Source organism: Zalophus californianus, chromosome 13 (assembly GCF_009762305.2).
Source record: "Zalophus californianus isolate mZalCal1 chromosome 13, mZalCal1.pri.v2, whole genome shotgun sequence".
In the NCBI taxonomy this organism is placed as follows: Eukaryota; Metazoa; Chordata; class Mammalia; order Carnivora; family Otariidae; genus Zalophus; species Zalophus californianus.
The window spans coordinates 57,218,284-57,238,539 of NC_045607.1; the positions used below are offsets into that span (position 1 = coordinate 57,218,284).

Sequence of the window (20,256 nt, forward strand, 5' to 3'; positions counted from 1 at the left end):
TGTAAAATCTGCTGGTGCACGTACACAAAGGTGTCCTTAGGGTATACATTCAGAGTAGAACTGCTGGACCTTAGGGCATGTGTATCTTTAACTTTAGAAGCTGAAGTCAAACTATCTTCTGCAGGGCTTACACCCAACAACAATGAGTACACATTCATGCTAATATTTGATACTGTCAAAGTTTTCACTTTTTAAAATTCTTTCATTAGGTCCAAAGTGTCTAATTTCAGTTTAAATTATATTTCTGAGACACCTATTAAGTTTGAACATCTTTTTCCTATTTTTATTGGTAATTCCTATTTCTTCTTCTGGGAAGGTTGGTTTTGGCCATTTTACTTTGATCATTTTATTCCATAGTTATTTTGAAATAATCACTGGATGAAAATTCTTTATAGGTTATATATGGTGGAATTCTTTTTTCAGTAGTGGGTATTTTGATTTTCTTCCAGGTGACTGCTGATGAACAAAATTTCTTAAGGTATTTTGGTTTGTTGATTTCTTAATTTTTGATTTAACAGTGGTTTGTGCTCTTGTATCTTAAAAATTCCTTCCATGGGGCACCGGGGTGGCTCAGTTGGTTAAGCAACTGTCTTCGGCTCAGGTCATGATCCTGGAGTCTCGGGATCGAGTCCCACATCGGGCTCCCTGCTCAGCAGGGAGTCTGCTTCTCCCTCTGAACCTCTTCCCTCTTGTACTCTCTATCTCTCATTCTCTCTCTCTCAAATAAATAAATAAAATCTTTAAAAAAAATTCCTTCCATGATGCTGGCTCATAAGGATTCTCCTCTTTAACTTCCAAAAACATTAAGTTTCTGTTTTCCACATTAGTCCAGGATATAAACGTGTGACCAAATTTGCTTTCATGTTCCTCTCAGCTGGACTACATTTTAGATGGGCTTCTTCTTGTTGGATAGCCCCTCACTTGCCTTTTTTAAAAGCATTTACTTTAGAAAACCTGTCATAATAAGTTCTTTATCTTTCCCCTTTGAAATGTAAAACTGTTTAAAGGCCACCTGCCAATTTTACCACCCAGAAGTGTTTTTCTCAAGGACCTGGGAAAATCTCTTTCAAATATAATCATTAAGGATAACCTCCAGGTTTTTGTGAGAGGGTAGGAACCTAACTGTCACTGGCAAGTTACTCCACATTATAACACTATCTCCTATCATGAAAGTATGAGGAAGTTTACTTTTCCTTTGAGTACAGTCACTTAGCAAACACAAGTGGTCCGTGTTCTCCCCCTCACCCCAACTCTTAAAAACCAACAGTGTTTCTTTTGGTTCATCAGAGCTAAATTCATACTTCATTCTGATCTCTCTCTCTCTTATTGAAATAGCTATGAATAAAGTCTTCCTTATGTGTTCAGCTTTGTCTGGTGGAATTTTTGTTTTGACATTAGCTCTCACTCTTAAAAAAAAAGCATTTAGAAAAAAATAAATCTATTTTCTATTGAGCTATTTTGAATATATTTTGTCTACTCTTTGCTGTTTTGAGTTTCACTATTCTGAATGAAGTAGAATTATTATTATACTTTATTTCTCCTACTTCAATTAATTCATTGGGTTTCTGAAATTTAAGAATTGTTGGCTTTCCTTAGTTTTGGAAAATTCTCAGCCATTATCTCATGGAATATTTATTTTCCATTCTCGTTTTTACTCCATAACTTTGATTTTAGACATTCTAAATCTTTGTTGTTTTCAACTTCTTGTTTTGCCATTTTTTAATTAAGTTTCTTTTTTTTAATTTTTTTAAAGATTTTATTTATTTATTTGTCACGGAGTGAGAGAAGAGAGCACAAGCAGGGGGAGCAGCAGGCCGGGGTTTATAGAATTATAAACTGATGAAATAAAATTTATCACTTTGCGTTAATATATTATGGACTACCTTAAAATAACCTTTGAACAAGATCCCTTTAGTGCATATTTAGTGTTGTGAATGCTAATATTGATGCTTATTTTTCTTTGCTCATTACAATGAACAATACATTTGTTACATGTTAAAAAACATATAATTCATATTTCTCAATAAATTAGCAGCAAATATTTTGATTTTTAAACAAGTTCTATTTTTTCTTCCATTGTTGGGACAACTAGTTCAGATTTGACCTTATAATTTTGAAAACATTTTAAAATCCTATACTCTTTGAACTTGCAATTTGTTTATTCATTACTTTCTTCATATACCAGATACCTGCTAGAAGTGCAAAGTACAGAGATGAGCTTTTAATAACTCTTCAATTTGCATTCCCTTTTTTAAAACTTTGTTTTATTTTTCAAAATACTTTATATCTACCTTTTTAAATTTTTTTTCCATTGGAAAAAGTCAGAGTTCAAAGGTCCAAGGTCCCTTCAATAAGCCAAATCATGTTCTGATGCCAGAGGTAATGTTGGAATTTGCTTATGCATTGAATAAATTATGCATTATTTTAACACCCTAAAAATTATTAAGGTGACACTTTTAGGTCTATGTAACATTTACTTCGAAAAATGTAAGTTCCAATTAATGGAGACAGGGATTATAACCATAAAGAATATATGTAGACAAATTTGTTAAGGTAAAGTTCATGGGTGGTTTTAGTGGGAAAAATGTTCTAGAACACTGTCTGTGGTGCCACTTCCAAAGGCATTTGCTAAACCTTCTGAGTATTATTAAAAAGTGTCCATAATTATAAAATTCAGTATAGTCAGTAATGGTTATTCAGTAATTCAGAATAATCTTCTTCTTAGAAAAATGGGAAATGCTATTTAAATGTGTATATGTCAGTATAAATATATAAATTATGTATATATTTGAAATTATGTGTATATATGCACATACAAATTTACATATAAACATACATAAATTTGTATATGTATATATCAAGATCCAGAAGAAGACAAAAATCAAAAGCTGAAGCCACTGTTTTAAAGTTGCTTTTGGGGAAACTGGGTGGCTCAGATGGTTAAGTGTCTGCCTTCAGCTCAGGTCATGATCCCAGGGTCCTGGGATCAAGTCCCGTATCTGGCTCCCTGCCCCTTGGGGAGCCTGCTTCTCCCTCTGCCTCCCTCTCTCTTTCTCCCTCTCTCTCTCTGTCTGTCTCTCATGAATAAATAAGTAAAATCTTTAAAAAAAATAAAGTTGCTTTTGTTAAACTGGTATAGCCCCTGTGAAAAACAGTATGAATATTTCTCAAAAAATTAAAAATAGAAATGCTATGTGTTCTAATAATTCCACTATCGAATATTTACACAAAGAACACAAAAACACTAGTTCAAAAAGATATGCACTCCTATGTTATTGCAGCATTATTTAAAATAGCCAAGATATGGAAGCAACCTGAGTGTCCATCAATATACTGATGAATAAGGAAGTTGTGGCATATTTATATATAACAGAACACAATGCAGTCGTATAAAAGGTAAGATTGTGCTTGGAAGGTATTATGTTAAGTGAAATAAGTCAGACTTAGAAAGTAAAATGCCATATGATTTCAGTCATATGTAGAATCAAAAAAGGAAAAAAAATGAGCAAAAGAAAAGCAGAATCAGACCTATAAATGCAGAGAAAAAACTGATGGTTGCCAGAAAGGAAGGGTGTAAGAAGTTGGGCAAAATGGATGAAGTGGAGTGAGAGATATAGGCTTCTGGTTATGGAATAAATAAGTCATACTAATAAAAGCACAGCATAAGGTATATAGGCAATAATATTTTAATAGCAATGTATGGGGACAGATGTTGGCTACACTTGTGAATACAGCATAATGTATAAATCTGTTGAATCACTATGTTGTACACCTGAATCTAATGTAACATTGGGTGTCAACTATATTAAAAACAAACAAACAAACAGAAAACAAAAACAAAACAAAACAAAGAACAAGGGATCGAGAGTTTAAAGAAGGTATAAGTACAATAAAACAAAAATATGGAGGGGCGGAGCAAGATGGCAGAGGAATAGGAGACCTGGATTTTGTCTGGTCTCAGGAATTCAGCTGAATAGAGACAAACCATTCTGAACACCTATGAACTCAACAGGAGATCGAAGAGGAGAGTAGCAACAACTCTCTGAACAGAGAAGAGACCACTTACTAGAAGTTAGGACGTGAGGAGAAGTGAATCCAAGGCGATATTCAGGAGGATAGATGGCGGGGGTGGGGGCCTCCATCAGTTGCTTCTGGCAAGTGATAGAGCTGCGGAGCACAAAATCAGAACTTTTAGCAGTCGGTTCCACTGAGGGACGTCACTCCAGTGGCTAAGCGGGAGGTGGAAACCTCGCGGTACAGTGTGGACTCAGGACCCTCGGGGTCACAGAAAGACCGGGGGTGCCTGAGTGCAGCAGAGCTCCCAGGTATCGGAGCGGGGAAGCCGGCTACAGAGATGGAGCCAAAACGCAGGCTTGCAGCTCAGGGTGGCCATAAACTGTGATCCGGGGCCCAGTCGGGTCACTGTTCCTCCAGCAGGGACCCAACAAGCAGCAGAGCCAGGGAGACTTCCTTCCCTCCCCAAGGAGGAGCGGCACAGGAGCTCACCGCAGGGATCTGCTGGGTTTGGAGACCCCACATAGGGTTGGGTGCCAGAGATAGAAACGCTCGGTCACAGGCCGGGTGAGCGCGAAGTGCACCCGGAGACCTGGGAGATGGGAGTGATTGACTGCTTTTCTCTGGGGGCGCACTGAGGAGCGGGGCCCCGAGTTCTCAACACCTCTGGGCAGAGATTGGGAGGCCAACATTTTCACCCTGGTCATCCAAAGCTGTGCCGAGAGCTTGCAGGGAACAAAAGCTCCTGAGAGCAAAACCAAGCAGCTTCCTTAGCCTGGACCGACAAGGGCAGGGCAATTCTGCCTCCGTCAAAGACATCTGCGAACCACGGCAACAGGCCCCTCCCCCAGAAGATGAGCGCGAACAGCCAGCAAGCCAAGACCAAGTTTACCGATCAAGGAGAATGGCAGAACTCCAGCGCTAGGGGAATATTGCACATAGAATTCATGGCTTTTTTACCATGATTCATTAGTTTTTCAAAGTTAATTTTTGTAAATGTTTTTTGTTTTTTTTTTTTTAATTTTTCTTTTTCCCTTTTTCAACCAACATCTTATCAATCCCTTTTTTAAAAAAACATTTTTTTATTTTTCATTTTTAGAGTCATATTGTATCCCTTCATAGAAGTTACCCTTATTTTTGGCATATATATATATATATATATATATAAGATCTTCTCTCTTTAAAACTTTGATATACAGTTTCTTCTAACAGATCAAAATATACCCTAAATCACTAGTGTAAGGCTTTGTTCTAGTCTCCTGCCTGATTGCAGTCTCTCCCATTTTTTTCTTTTCTTTTTTCTTTTTTTAAATTTTCTTCTTTCTTCTTTCAAACAACTTCTTATCAATTCCGTTTATAAAACCTTTTATAAGTTTCATCTTTACAGTCACCTTCCATCCATTCATTGTATCAACCCTTATTTTGTACATATATAAGTCTTTCTTCCTTTAAAATTTTAGGAGGCACTTTCTTCTAACAGACCAAATACACCCAAAATCTTGTGTGTGGCACTGATCTATGCACTAGCCTGATCATATTTGATCATATTGTTTTTCTGTGTTTTGTTCTGTTTTTCTTTGTTTTTATCTTTTTCTTTTTCTTTTTTTTCTCTTTCTTTTTTCTTTCTTTCCCATTCTGTTCCCTTGGTTTGAGGTCTTTTCTGATTTGTATAGAGTATATTTGCTGGGGACGTTGTTAACCTGTTAGCACTTTGTTCTCTCATTTATCTGTTCTCGTCTGGACAAAATGACAAGACAAAAAAAATCACCTCAGCAAAAAGAACAAGAGGTAGTACCGTCTGCCAGCGACCTACTTAATACTGACATTAGTACGATGTCGAACCTAAAGTTCAGAATCATGACTTTAAAGGTACTAGCTGGGCTTGAAAAAAGCGTGGAACTTATTAGAGAAACGCTTTCTGGAGAAATAAAAGAACTAAAATCTAACCAAGTCAAAATCAAAAACGCTATTGATGAGGTGCAATCAAAAATGGGGGCACTAACTGCTAGGATAAATGAGGCAGAAGAGAGAATCAGTGATATAGAAGACCAAATGATGGAAAATAAAGAGGGTGAGAAAAAGAGAGATAAACAACTACAGGATTATGAGGGCAGAATTCGAAAGATAAGCGATACGATAAGACGAAACAACATTAAAATAATTGGGATCCCAGAAGAAGAAGAAAGAGAGAGGGGGGCAGAAGGTATATAGGAGCAAATAATAGCAGAGAACTTCCATAATGTGGGGAAGGAAACAGGCATGAAAATCCAGGAGGCACAGAGAACCCCTCTCAAAATCAATAAAATAGGTCAACACCCTGACATCTAATAGTAAAACTTACGAGTCTCAGAGACAAAGAGAAAATCCTAAAAGCAGCTCGGGAGAAGAGATATGTAACCTAAAATGGTAGAAATATTAGATTGGCAACAGACCTATCCACAGAGACCTGGCAGGCCAGAAAGGACTGGCATGATATCTTTAGAGCACTAAACAAGAAAAATATGCAGCCAAAAATACTATATGCAGCAAAGCTGTCATTGAAAATAGAAGGAGAGATAAAAAGCTTCCAGGACAAACAAAAACTAAAGGAATTTGTAAAGACAAAACCAGCCCTAAAAGAAATATTGAAAGGGGTCCTCTAAGCAAAGAGAGAGCCTAAAAGCAGCATAGATCAGAAAGGAACACAGACAATATACAGTCACAGTCACCTTACAGGTAATACAATGGCACTAAATTCATATCATTCAATAGTTACACTGAATGTAAATGGGCTCAATGCCCCAATCAAAAGACACAGGCTATCAGATTGGATTAAAAAACAAGACCCATCCATATGCTGTCTGCAAGAGACTCATTTTAGACCCAAAGACACCCCCAGATTGAAAGCGAGGGGGTGGAAACCCATTTACCATGCTAATGGACACCAAAAGAAAGCTGGGGTGGCAATCCTTATATTAGACAAATTAGATTTTAAAACAAAAACTGTAATAAGAGATGAAGAAGGACACTATATCTTACTTAAAGGGTCTATCCAAAAAGAAGATCTAACAATTGTAAATATATATGCCCCAACATGGGAGCAGCCACTTTTATAAGGCAATTAATAACAAAAGCAAAGAAACACATTGACAACAATACAATAATAGTGGGGGACTTTAACACCCCCTAACTGAATTAGACTGATAATCTAAGCAAAAGATCAACAAGGAAATAAAGACTTTAAATGACACACTGGACCAAATGGACTTCACAGACATATTCAGAACATTCCATCCCAAAGCAACGGAATACACATTCTTCTCTAGTGCCCATGGAACATTCTCCAGAATTGATCACATTCTAGGTCACAAATCAGGTCTCAACCGATACCAAAAGATTGGGATTATTCCTTGCATATTTTCAGACCACAGTGCGTTGAAACTAGAACTCAATCACAAGAGGAAAGTCGGAAAGAACTCAAGTACATGCAGGCTAAAGAGCATCCTACTGAATAATGAGTGGGTCAACCAGGAAATTAAAGAAGAATTAAAAATATTCATGGAAACCAATGAAAATGAAAACACAACTGTTCAAAATCTTTGGGATACAGCGAAGGTAGTCCTGAGAGGAAAGTATATAGCAATACAAGCCTTTCTCAAGAAACAAGAAAGGTCTCAAATACACAACCTAACCCTACACCTAAAGGAGCTGGAGAAAAAACAGCAAACAAAGCCTAAATCCAGCAGGAGAAGAGAAATAATAAAGATCAGAGCAGAAATCAATGAAATAGAAACCAAAAGAACAGTAGAACAGATCAACGAAACTAGGAGCTGGTTCTTTGAAAGAATTAACAAGATTGATAAACCCCTGGCCAGACTTATCAAAAAGAAAAGAGAAATGACCCAAGTCAACAAAATCATGAATGAAAGAGGAGAGATCACAAACAACACCTAAGAAACACAAACAATTATAAAAACATATGATGAGCAAATCTATGCCAACAAATTAGATAACCTGGAAGAAATGGATGCAATCCTAGAGATGTATCAACTACCAAAACTGAACCAGGAAGAAATAGAAAACGTGAACAGACCTATAACCTCTAAGGAAATTGAAGCAGTCATCAAAAATCTCCCAACAAACAAAAGCCCAGGGCCAGATGGCTTCCCAGGGGAATTCTATCAAACATTTAAAGAAAAATTAATACCTATGCTCCTGAAACTGTTCCAAAAAATAGAAATGGAAGGAAAACTTCCAAACTCATTGTATGAGGCCAGCATTACCTTGATCCCAAAACCAGACAATGACCCCGACAAAAAGGAGAATTACAGACCAATATCCTTGATGAAGTTGGATGCAAAAATTCTCACCAAAATACTAGCCGATAAGATCCAACAGTACATTAAAAGGATTATTCACCATGATCAAGTGGGATTTATCCCTGGGCTGCAAGATTGTTTCAACATCCGCAAATCAAACAACGTGATACAATACATTAACAAAAGAAAGAGCAAGAGTCATATGATCCTCTCATTAGATGCAGAAAAAGTATTTGACAGGGTATAGCATCCTTTCTTGATCAAAACTCTTCAGAGTATAGGGATAGAGGGTACATACCTCAATATCATAAAAGCCATCTATGAAAAACCTACAGCGAATATCATTCTCAATGGGGAAAGGCTGAGAGCTTTTCCCCTAAGGTCAGGAACGTGGTAGGGATGTCCACTATCACCACTGCTATTCAACATAGTATTAGAAGTCCTAGCCACAGCAATCAGACAACAAAAAGAAACCAAAGTCATCCAAATCGTCAAAGAAGTCAAACTCTCACTCTTTTGAGATGATATGATACTGTATGTCGAAAACCCAAAAGACTCCACCTCAAAACTGCTAGAACTCGTACAGAAATTCAGTAAAGAGGCAGGATATAAAATCAATGCACAGAAATCAGTGGCATTCCTATACACTACAACAAGACAGAAGAGAGACAAATCAAGGAGTCGATCCCATTTACAATTGAACCCAAAACCATAAGATACCTAGGAATAAATTTATCCAAAGAGGCAAAGAATCTGTACTCAGAAAACTATAAAATACTCATGAAAGAAATTGAAGAAGACACAAAGAAATGGAAAATGTTCCATGCTCATGGATTGGAAGAACAAACATTGTGAAGATGTCAATGCTACCTAGAGCAATCTACACATTCAATGCAATCCGCATCAAAATACCATCCACTTTTTTCAAAGAAATGGAACAAATAATCCTAAAATTTGTGTGGAAGCAGAAGAGACCACGGACAGTCATAGGAAACTTGAAAAAGAAAAGCAAAGCTGGTGGCATCACAATTCCAGACTTCCAGCTCTATTACAAAGCTGTCATCATCAAGACAATATGGTACTGGCACAAAAACAGACACATAGATCAATGGAACAGAATAGAGAGCCCAGAAATGGACCCTCAACTCCTTGGTCAACTCATCTTTGACAAAGCAGGAAAGAATGTCCAATGGCAAAAACACAGTCTCTTCAACAAATGGTGTTGGGAAAATTGGACAGCCCCATGCAGAAGAATGAAACTGGACCATTTCCTTACACCACACACAAAAATAGACTACAAATGGTTGAAAGACCTAAACGTGAGACAGGAGTCCATCAATATCCTAAAGGAGAACACAGGTAGCAACCTCTTCGACCTCAGCCACAGCAACTTCTTCCTAGAAACATAGTCAAAGGCAAGGGCAGCAAGGGCAAAAATGAACATTGGGATTTCATGAAAATAAAAATCTTTGCAAAGCAAAAGATACAGTCCACAAAACCAAAAGACAACCGACAGAATGGGAGAAAATATTTGCAAATGACATATCAGATAAAGGGCTAGTATCCAAAATCTATAAAGAACTTATCAAACTCAACACCCAAAGAACAAATAATCCAATCAAGAAATGGGCAGAAGACATGAACAGACATTTTTCCAAAGAAGACATCCAAATGGCCAACAGACACATGAAAAAGTGCTCAACATCACTCAGCATCAGGGAAATACAAATCAAAACCTCAATGAGATACCACCTCACACCAGTCAGAATGGCTAGAATTAACAAGTCAGGAAACGACAGATGTTGGCGTGGATGTGGAGAAAGGGGAACCCTCCTACACTGTTGGTGGGAATGCAAGCTGGTGCAACTACTCTGGAAAACAGTATGGAGGTTCCTCAAACAGTTGAAAATAGAGCTACCATACAATCCAGCAATTGCACTACTGGGTATTTACCCCAAAGATACAAATGTAGGGATCCGAAGGGGTACGTGCACCTCAATGTATATAGCAGCAATGTCCACAATAGCCAAACTGTGGAAAGAGCCACGATGTCCATTGACAGATGAATGGATAAAGAAGAAGTGGTATATATACACAATGGAATATTATGCAGCCATCAAAAGGAATGAGATCTTGCCATTTGCAACGACGTGGATGGAACTGGAGGGTGTTATGCTGAGTGAAATAAGTCAATCAGAGGAAGACATGTATCATATGACTTCGCTGATATGAGGAATTTTTAACCTCGGGAAACAAACTGCTGGTTGCTGGAGTGGTGGGGGGTAGGAGGGATGGGGTGACTGGGTGACAGACATTGGGGAGGGTATGTGCTATGGTGAGCACTGTGAATTGTGCAAGACTGTTGAATCACAGAGCAGTACTTCTGAAACAATAATGCAATATATGTTAAGAAAAAAAAAGAAAGAAAGAAGAAGATAGCAGGATGGGAAGAATGAAGGAGAGTAAGTTGGAGGGGGAGACGAACCATGAGAGACGATGGACTCTGAAAAACAAACTGAGGTTTCTAGAGGGGTGGGGTTTGGGGGGATGGGTTAGCCTGGTGATGGGTATTAAAGAGGGCATGTTCTGCGTGGAGCACTGGGTGTTATGCACAAACAATGAATCATGGAACACTACATCAAAAACTAATGATGTTTGGTGATTAACATAACAATTAAAAATAAATAAATAAATAAAACAAAAATATAAAACTTCCTAGAAGTTTTAGATAAAATAGAAAAAAATACTCATCTCAGAAAAAAATAGGAAATACAAAATAATAATAACAAAATAAAGTTGCTTTTGCTTTGGGCTAAGAGGCTGAGAAGCAATTTTAAGAGACTTGAGATGAGAAGCAAAAGTTGAAGTTCAAGATCTCTGAAATGTTGGGAATCTGGTAAACAATCCTCTATTTATACTTAATTATAAAACTGTACAACTGCTCACCAGAAATATCCTTAAATCAAAATTAAACTTGGTCTTGGAGACACAGAATCCTGACTTCAAGACAGTTTGATAGTTCAGGAAATTTCAGTTTGTATAATTGGCTTACAGTGATTTTAGATTGTTCATTCCATCATATGGCTGTAAAAGCAAAAGGAAATTCTCTCTGAGGAAAGGTAATATTCTTCTAATTATTGATTCTTCAAATTATGTCCCATAAATTTCTAAAATACATCGCCTAGCACACATTTAAAATAATCTAGGGATTAGATAAGGCAAATCTATATACAAACACATTATTTGAACCTAAAGAAAATCAAATACAAAAAGAAATTTTGAAACAGATTACCTTTAAGTTAACAACAGTTAACAACCATTGGGCTCATAGATGACTTCTAATAGCAGAATGGACGCAAGATAGCAGGAGAATAGTATTTTAACACATAGATTGAAAATAATTTCCAATCAGATATTTTAAATACAGAAAAAATATTCAAGAATGGATGTGAAAAATAATATTTCTAGATAGAAAAATTCTAGTAAGATGCACCATCAGCAAACCTATCATAAAGTGAATGCTTAGAGCTTTCTTCAGGAAGAAGAAAAATGATCTCAATTGTCAGTTTGGACATGCAGAAAGGAATGAAGTGCAACAGAAATGAAAAATTATACTTTCACCCAGATATCTAAATTCTGGGCCATCTAGCACAGTTCAACAAATTTGAAATAATAGAAATCATACAGTATCTGCTCTCAGACCACAGTGGAATTTAACTAGAAATCAATAACAGAAAAATGGAAACTCCCACACTATGTGGAGTTTAAACAACATGCTACTGAGTAACACATCGGCCAGAGAAACAGTCAAAGGAGAAACTTGAAAATATTTTCAACAAAATAAAAATTGAAAGCACAACTTAATATTTGTGGGATGCAGTGAAAGCAGTAGTTAGAGGGAAGTTTACAGCATTGAAAATATATTAGAGGAAAAAAGAAAGATTTAAAATCAATAATCTAAATTTCCACCTTAGGAAACTAGAAAAAGAAAAGCAAACTAAATCCAAAATAAGTAGAAGAAAAAACGTAATAACAGCAGAAATCAATGAAATTTAAACAGGAAATCAATACAGAAAAATCAATGAAATTAAAACCCTCTTCTTTGAAAAGATCAATAAAATTGGCAAGCCTTTAGCCAGACTAATAAAGAAAAAAAGGACACTAATTACTAAAATCATAAATGAAAGATGGGGTTCACCTGGGTGGCTCAGTTAGTTGAGACTCTGATTCTTTTTTTTTTTTAGATTTTTATTTGTTTATTTGAGAGAGCGAGAATGAGAGAGAGAGAGAGAGCACATGAGAGGCGGGAGGGTTGGAGGGAGAAGCTGACTTCCCGCTGAGCGGGCAGCCTGATGCGGGACTCATCCCCGGACTCCAGGATCACAACCTGAGCTGAAGGCAGTCACCTAACCGACTGAGGCACCCAGGCGCCCAAACCTCTGATTCTTGGTTTTGCCTCCAGTCATGATCTCATGGGTCATGAGATTGAGCCCTATGTTGGGCTGCCCAGGTAGCGGGGAGTCTGCTTGAGATTCTCACTCCCTCTCTGTTTGCCCCTCCCCCCACTCATGCAAACACACTCTCTACCAAAAAAAAAAAAAAAATCAACACCGAGAAAAATAATCTAATTTAATATTGGTAGAGGACCAAAGGAGCTTGGGAGCAACAAAGCAGGAAAGATTATACAATGGGAAGAAGGGAGTCTAACAAATGGTGTTGGAAGGGTGCCTTGGTGGCCCAATTGATTAAGCATCTAACTCTTGGTTTTGGCTCAGGTCATGATCTCAGGGTCATGAAATGGACCCCAGCATCCAGATCCATGCTCAGCAAGGACTCTGCTTGAGATTCTCTCTTTCCCTCTCCCTCTGCCCCTCTTCCTGCTCATATGCTCTCTCTCTCTCTCAAATAAATAAATCTTAAAAGAATAAATAAAATAAATGAAAGAGGGGACATTACTACAAATCTCATGGATATTAAAAGAATAATAAAGGAATACTATGGACTCTATACCCATAAATACTCTATGCCCACAAATTTGATAACCTAAAAGAAATGGACAAATTCCTTGAAAGATACAATCTGCCAAAAGTCTTACAAGAAATAGACGACTGGAATAGGTCTATATCTTAAAGATATTAACTCAATAATTAATAACTTTCCAAAACAGAAAGTACCAGTATGAGTTCAGATGAGTTCACTAGTAAATTTTATCAAGGATTTAAAGGAAAAAAATTATACAAAGTTTCTACTATTTCTTTAAGAGGATAAAGCAGAAGGAATACTTCTTAACTCATTCTAAAGCCAGCATTAAGCTAATACCAAAACCAAAGATATTAAAATAAAAGAGCAGATCAATATTATTCCTGAACATAGATGCAAAAGTCCTCAAGAAAATATCAGTGAGTTGAATTATACAACATGACCAAGTGAGATTTATACCAGCTATATAAGGCTTGTTCAACATTTGAAAATCCATTAGTGGATTCATCACATCAACAGGCTAAAAAAGAAAACACATAATCATGTCAATAGATGCAGAAAAGGATTTCACAAAATCCAACACCCATTCATAATAAAAACTCTCAGTAAAGTAGGAATAGTAACAAACTTCTTCAAATTGATAAAGAATATCTAAAAAGCATACAGCTAACATTATAATTAAACTTTCTCATTAAGATCAGGAACAAAGCAAGGACACCTCCCATCACCACTGTTTTTCAAAATCATACTAGATGTCCTTGCTTAAGCAAAGACGTTAGCACCCCCCCATTCAAATACTTAGGGACAAATCTAACAAAATGTATACAAAATCTACATGATGAAAACTACAAAACTCTCACAAATGCAAAAAAAACTAAATAAATATAGAAATATTCTATGTTCATGAATATGAAGACTTAATATGTCAAGATGCCAGCTCTTCCCAACTGATCTATAGACTCAGTGCAGGGCCCAGCAAGTTATTTTGTGGATATTGACCAACTCTGAAGCAAAAGACCCAGAATATCCAACACAATGTTAAAAAAGAACAAAGTTGAAGGACAGACCCTACCCAATCCCAAGACTTGTCCTAAAGCTATAGTAATCATGACAGTATGCTATTGGCAAAGAATACACAAATAGATCAATGAAACAGATTAGAGAAATTAGAAATAGACTCCTGTAAGTGATGAATTTATGTAGCACAGATATTTTTTTGGGTTGATGGAAATAATATGTATGGTACCATGATGGGAGATACATGTCATTATACTTTGTCTAAACCCACAGAATGTGCAACATCAGGAATGAAGCATAATGTCATAATGTAAAGTATGGACTTTAGGTGTTTATGGTATGTCAGTGCAGGTTCATCAATCTTAAAAAATGTACCATTCTAGTTGATAGTGGGGAAGGCATTAACCCATTAGAGGTATATGCGCAAATCTAAATGAACATTGGCTACATAGCTGTAATGGTAATGCAGTATAAGGGCTTAAAAAGGATTAGAATAAAAAAAAATAGGAAAATAGCATTTAAATTGAGGGATACATAAAACCAATAATGTTTATCCTCCATTCTGTTTCCCCATATTGTTTCCCACCCCCATTTCTGTTAGCCTCTAATTTCAATTCTTTGAAATTCTTGGCCAAAAACTCTTTGTCACTAGAGCATAAAAACCTATCTCCTTTGCATGGGTTAAAGCAACACTGAGGTGTGGCTTACACTCCAGAGTTACCAGGTGAGACTTTTCTCTTTCCTTTCCCTTGCTATTTGCTACATGTCTTAGCTGTTTCTCCTGGAAGCCCTTTTTTAATACATTAACAGATGATACCTAATCTTAAAATCTGCTTCTGCCAAAGACAGTTTTCAGTTTGGATCTAATAGTTAAACTCTACTATAGTGTTTATTAATTCATGGAAGGGAGTAAAAGATCCAAAAAACATTAACTTTGATCAGTCAAGCTTGCATGGTATAGTCTTTAGCCTATGACCAACTAATAGTAAAAGTGGGTATAACTTCCAAACTAAATGGAAAAAAATAAAAGAATAATCAAATAATCAAATCAATAGAATGTTAGAAAGGGGAAATAAAGAATCACAAAACAGGACAAACAAAAAACATATTGTAAGATGATAAATTTAAAATCAAACGTATCACTGGCTACATTATTAATTTCACAAATATATTTAGCAAAAAAACCCAAACAAACAAAAACTAGATACAGCATGTGTTGGATGACAACATCTGCATGGCATTTGCAGGGCTCATCTCCGATGTGAGGATAGTCATCAACAGGGCCCGGGTGGAGTACCAGAGCTACCGACTGACCATGGAGGACCCGGTCACCATGGTGCGGCTACATTGCCAGTTGCAAGCAGGGCTACACACAGAGTAAAGGACACAGGCTGTTTGGCATCTCTGCCCTTTTTGTGAGTTTTGATTTTGATGGCACCCCCAGAATCCATCAGACTGACCCTTGGGAGACGTACCCTGCCTGGAAGGCCAATACCATAAGGTGGGGTGCCAAGTCAGGGCATGAACTTCCAGAGAAGAATTACACCAACAAAGCCATAGAGACAGCTGACCTGAGACAGATGACCTGAGCTGGTTATCAAGGCCCTCCCAGAAGTGGTTCAGTCTGGCGGCAAAAACATTGAACTGGGGGTCATGAGGTGAGATCAATTCCTCAAGATTTTAAATCCTGAAGAAATTGAGAAATACATTGCTGAAATTGAAAAAGAGGAAAAAGAAAACGAAAAGAAACAAAAGAAAACATCATGATAATGAAATCCTCCTGGTAGTGCTTTTCAAATTCAGCATGGATGATTCTCAAAACGACATGTAGGCATTTCCTTTCCATTTATCTACTGTCCAAGTGTCCTGCAATAAACTTCTGAATGTATTAAAACAACAACAACACATATACTGAAAACATGCTCTACTATTCCATTCATATTCAATTCAAAAACAGTTGCACTTAAATCATATTGTTTAGGGGTTTGTACTTATGTAGTAGAAGTATAACAAAGGAAAGCAAGCAATCACTTCTTGAACTGAGGCACTTCTTGAACTCAGCACAGTGATTACTTTGAGCAGGGAAGGAGGCACTTGTTATTTTTAAGGGGCATTGTCTGTGATGGTCAATAATTTTTTAAAGATTTTATTTATTTATTTGAGAGACAGAGAGAGAGAGAGAGCACAGGAGCACAAGGAGAGGCAGAGGGAGAAGAAGACGCCCCGCAGAGCAGGGAGCCCAATGCAGTCTGGATTCCGGGACTCTGAGATCATGACCTGAGCCGAAGGCAGATGCTTAACTGACTGAGCCACCCAGGCGCCCCTGTGATGGTTAATTTTATGTGTTAACTTGACTGAGTGCTAAAGTGCCCAGTTGTTTCGTCAAAGACTACTCTAAATGTTGCTGTGATGGTATTTTGGATATGAGATTAACATTTACAATCAGGTGACTTTAAGTAAAGCAGATTACTTTCTGGGGCGCCTGGGTGGCTCAGTCATTAAGCATCCGCCTTCAGCCCAGATCATGATCCCAGGGTCCTGGGATCGAGCCCCACATTGGACTCCCTGCTCGGTGGGAAGTCTGCTTCTCCCTCTCCCACTCCCCCTGTTTGTGTTCCTTCTCTTGTTGTCTCTCTCTCTGTCAAATAAATAAAATCTTAAAAAAAAAGATCGCTTTCCATAATGTGAGTTAATCTCAACCAATCAGTTGAAGGCCTTAAAAACAAAAACTGAGGCTTCCTACAGAAGATTTCTGCCTCAACACTACAATATAGAAATCCTACTTGAGTTTTCAGACTTTGGCCTGTCCTATGCTTTTCTTTTTTTAATATTTTTTATTGTTATGTTAATCACCATACATCATTAGTTTTTGATGTAGTGTCCATGATTCATTGTTTATGCATAACACCCAGTGCTCCACGCAGAACGTGCCCTCTTTAATACCCATCACCAGGCTAACACATCCCCCCACCCCCTCCCCTCTAGAACCCTCAGTTTGTTTTTCAGAGTCCATCGTCTCTCATGGTTGGTCTCCCCCTCCGACTTACTCCCCTTCATTCTTCCCCTCCTGCTATCTTCTTCTTCTTTTTTTTTTTCTTAACATATATTGCATTATTTGTTTCAGAAGTACTGATCTGTGATTCATCAGTCTTGCACAATTCACAGCGCTCACCATAGCACATACCCTCCCCAATGTCTATCACCCAGCCACCCAATCCCTCCCACCCCTCACCATTCCAGCAACCCTCAGTTTGTTTCCTGAGATTAAGAGATGTATCAACTACCAAAATTGAATCAGGAAGAAATAGAAAACCTGAACAGACCTATAACCACTAAGGAAATTGAAGCAGTCATCAAAAATCTCCCAACAAACAAAAGCTCAGGGCCAGATGGCTGAGTGTCCTATGCATTTTGGACTGAAGGTTGCACCATCAACACTTAGCAGAATTTTCAACCTATTGGTCAGCCGTACAATATTCAAATTTGACAACTCCCACAATTGCATGAGCCAATTCCTAAAATAAATCTCAATTTCAACCTCCTTCTCTGTCTCTCTCTCTCTGTGAATATATGTATACATATATGTATAAATGCATGGAAGGGAATACATACACATGCACACATACATATAGGAGAGAAAAAGTGAAGGAGAGAGAAAGAGAGAGGGAGAGAGAATATCCTATCTCAATATATATCCTGTTGGTTTGGTTTCTCTGGAGAATGCTAACTGATAGAGAGGACTTCTAAATTGCTGGGTATTTTTTTTTATTTTTTACTTGTGTACTCTTTTTTTTTTTTTTTTTGAGAGTGAGAGAGAGTGCAGATGTGTGACTGGTAGGGAGTCCAGAGGGAAAGAGAGAAAGAGAATCTTAAGCAGTCTCCACGCCCAGTCCTGAGCCCATTGGAGGGCTCCATTTCATAACCCTGAGATCATGACCTGAGCCGAAATCAAGAGTTGGAGGCTTAACTAACTGAACCACCCAGGCACCACATGGGTGCTCATTTTCTAATAATTCTAAGTGTTACATTTATGTTTATGCCATTTTTCTTATATTTTTATATTTCACAATAGAAAATGAAGAAAAATATATAACAAGGAAAAAGAAGCGTGAGGGAACCCTTACCAGGGACAGTTATATTTAAACTTCTATGACAAAACGTCCAATTTGCATATCACACTTTTGTCATTTGCCCACATTCTGACATTAACCAGCGTCAGAGCCCTGTGACAAGAAACTTCAGTCATGCAGTCAAACATGCCAGTCCTAACATACCGAACTTCTCTTCTCCAATCATGACGTCTTTGTAGCCATGCTTTTCTTTGTAGTTTTATTGCACCTGAACTGAATTTATACTTCCTTAAACCTGAGGTAATTTCCTTTAACTTCCTTTTCGCCAGAGGCACAGACCAGTTTACCGCAGTGAGTAATCCCATGGTTTCCACAGAAAGCTCAAGTCACTTAGCCACTGAAGAATCTGATTTAACCAAAACAAAGTGAAAAAAACTATCATTAAAATAGCTTTGGCCTGTATAGAAATCTAGAGATTACCAGCAGTTTAACAAACACAACTCATTTCATCTCAAATCATTAACCATGTGAGCTTAGCATGATTATCCTTATTTTGTAGTTGAGGAAACTGACGTTAATAGAGCATATCTAATGACTCCATATCACTCAGCTACCACCATGAAAGAAACAGACTAGGAATCCAGGGTTTCTTTCAGATCCAGTGTGTTGCTGGTGTATCACTGGTATTGGCTCCAAATGGAACTAGTCTATTTAAATGACTTTCTTGAATCCTAAGGTTCATAAGCAAACTAAAATCCCCCAATAGAATGATGTTGTGTGGCAATTTACATCTTCAAAGTGTTTTGAATTTCTCTTTTTAGCCAATTGTCAAGGTCTAAATATTGGTTTTAATATTACCTTGCTTGTATATCTATATTAATATTGTCCAGATGAAGGCACTGAGGTTCAAAGATAACTTAGAACACTTGAATTCAAAGCCTGTGCTTGACCCAATTGTCATATTACCCCTATACAATTATATTGTTAGAAATATCTTCCAAATTTTGTAAGCCCCTCTGGAAATCATATTATTATGCTTGCATAGTTACAGGGGTATTAACTGTATAAGCAGTATATGTGTGTGTGTGTTTTTATAATCTGTATAATATCGGGGCACCTGGGTGGCCCAGTTGGTTAAGCGACTGCCTTCGGCTCAGGTCATGATCCTGGAGTCCCAGGATCGAGTCCCACATCGGGCTCCCTGCTCAGCAAGGAGTCTGCCTCTCCCTCTGGCCCACTTCCCTCTCGTGCTCTCTATCTCTCATTCTCTCTCTCAAATAAATAAATAAAATCTTAAAAAAAATAATCTGTATAGTGTCTGCAAAGGTATTGTAATGAAGCCATGAAGTTCTAAAACTTAATGCTATAAATTATAATGCTATAAATCTAAAACTTAATGCTATAAATCCAGACAGGGGAGGTAAACCTAGGCTGATAAATATCTTTAACTATGATACAGCAGTTTCATTAATTTGAATTTCACTAATTCACACTTCACAGCAATTCATTTTGGGCATTTACTAAATTGTTATAAAATGGCCTGAGCTTTTACTTATCTATAATGAAGGGGTTGGAAAGAAAATTAATACTTGCCCAGAGAATATCGAAATAACTGAAAAGGATGTAAGGACCTGTTTTCAGGTGTCCAAACACTCTAGAAATCATTTACATACAAGCAATTGATGAGCTAATTTCAACTCATTCTTATCTATTCATTGAGGCTGTTCAGCTTCAGAACTCTAGTGCTTTGTTAGTCTAATTCCAATTATAGTATATAAGAGGGTATTGAAAATGCATTTTGAAAAAAATGCATTTCATTAGAAAGAAAAAATTACAATTTAGATCTTTCACTAAGGGAAATTAATCCAGATTGGGAA

General features: G+C 37.3%; 1 pseudogene; it reads left to right on the forward strand.

The window, feature by feature from the left end:
• The first annotated feature begins 14,742 nt into the window (after positions 1-14,742).
• Positions 14,743-16,076, forward strand: LOC113934110 (annotated as a pseudogene).
• Positions 16,077-20,256: the final 4,180 nt, after the last annotated feature.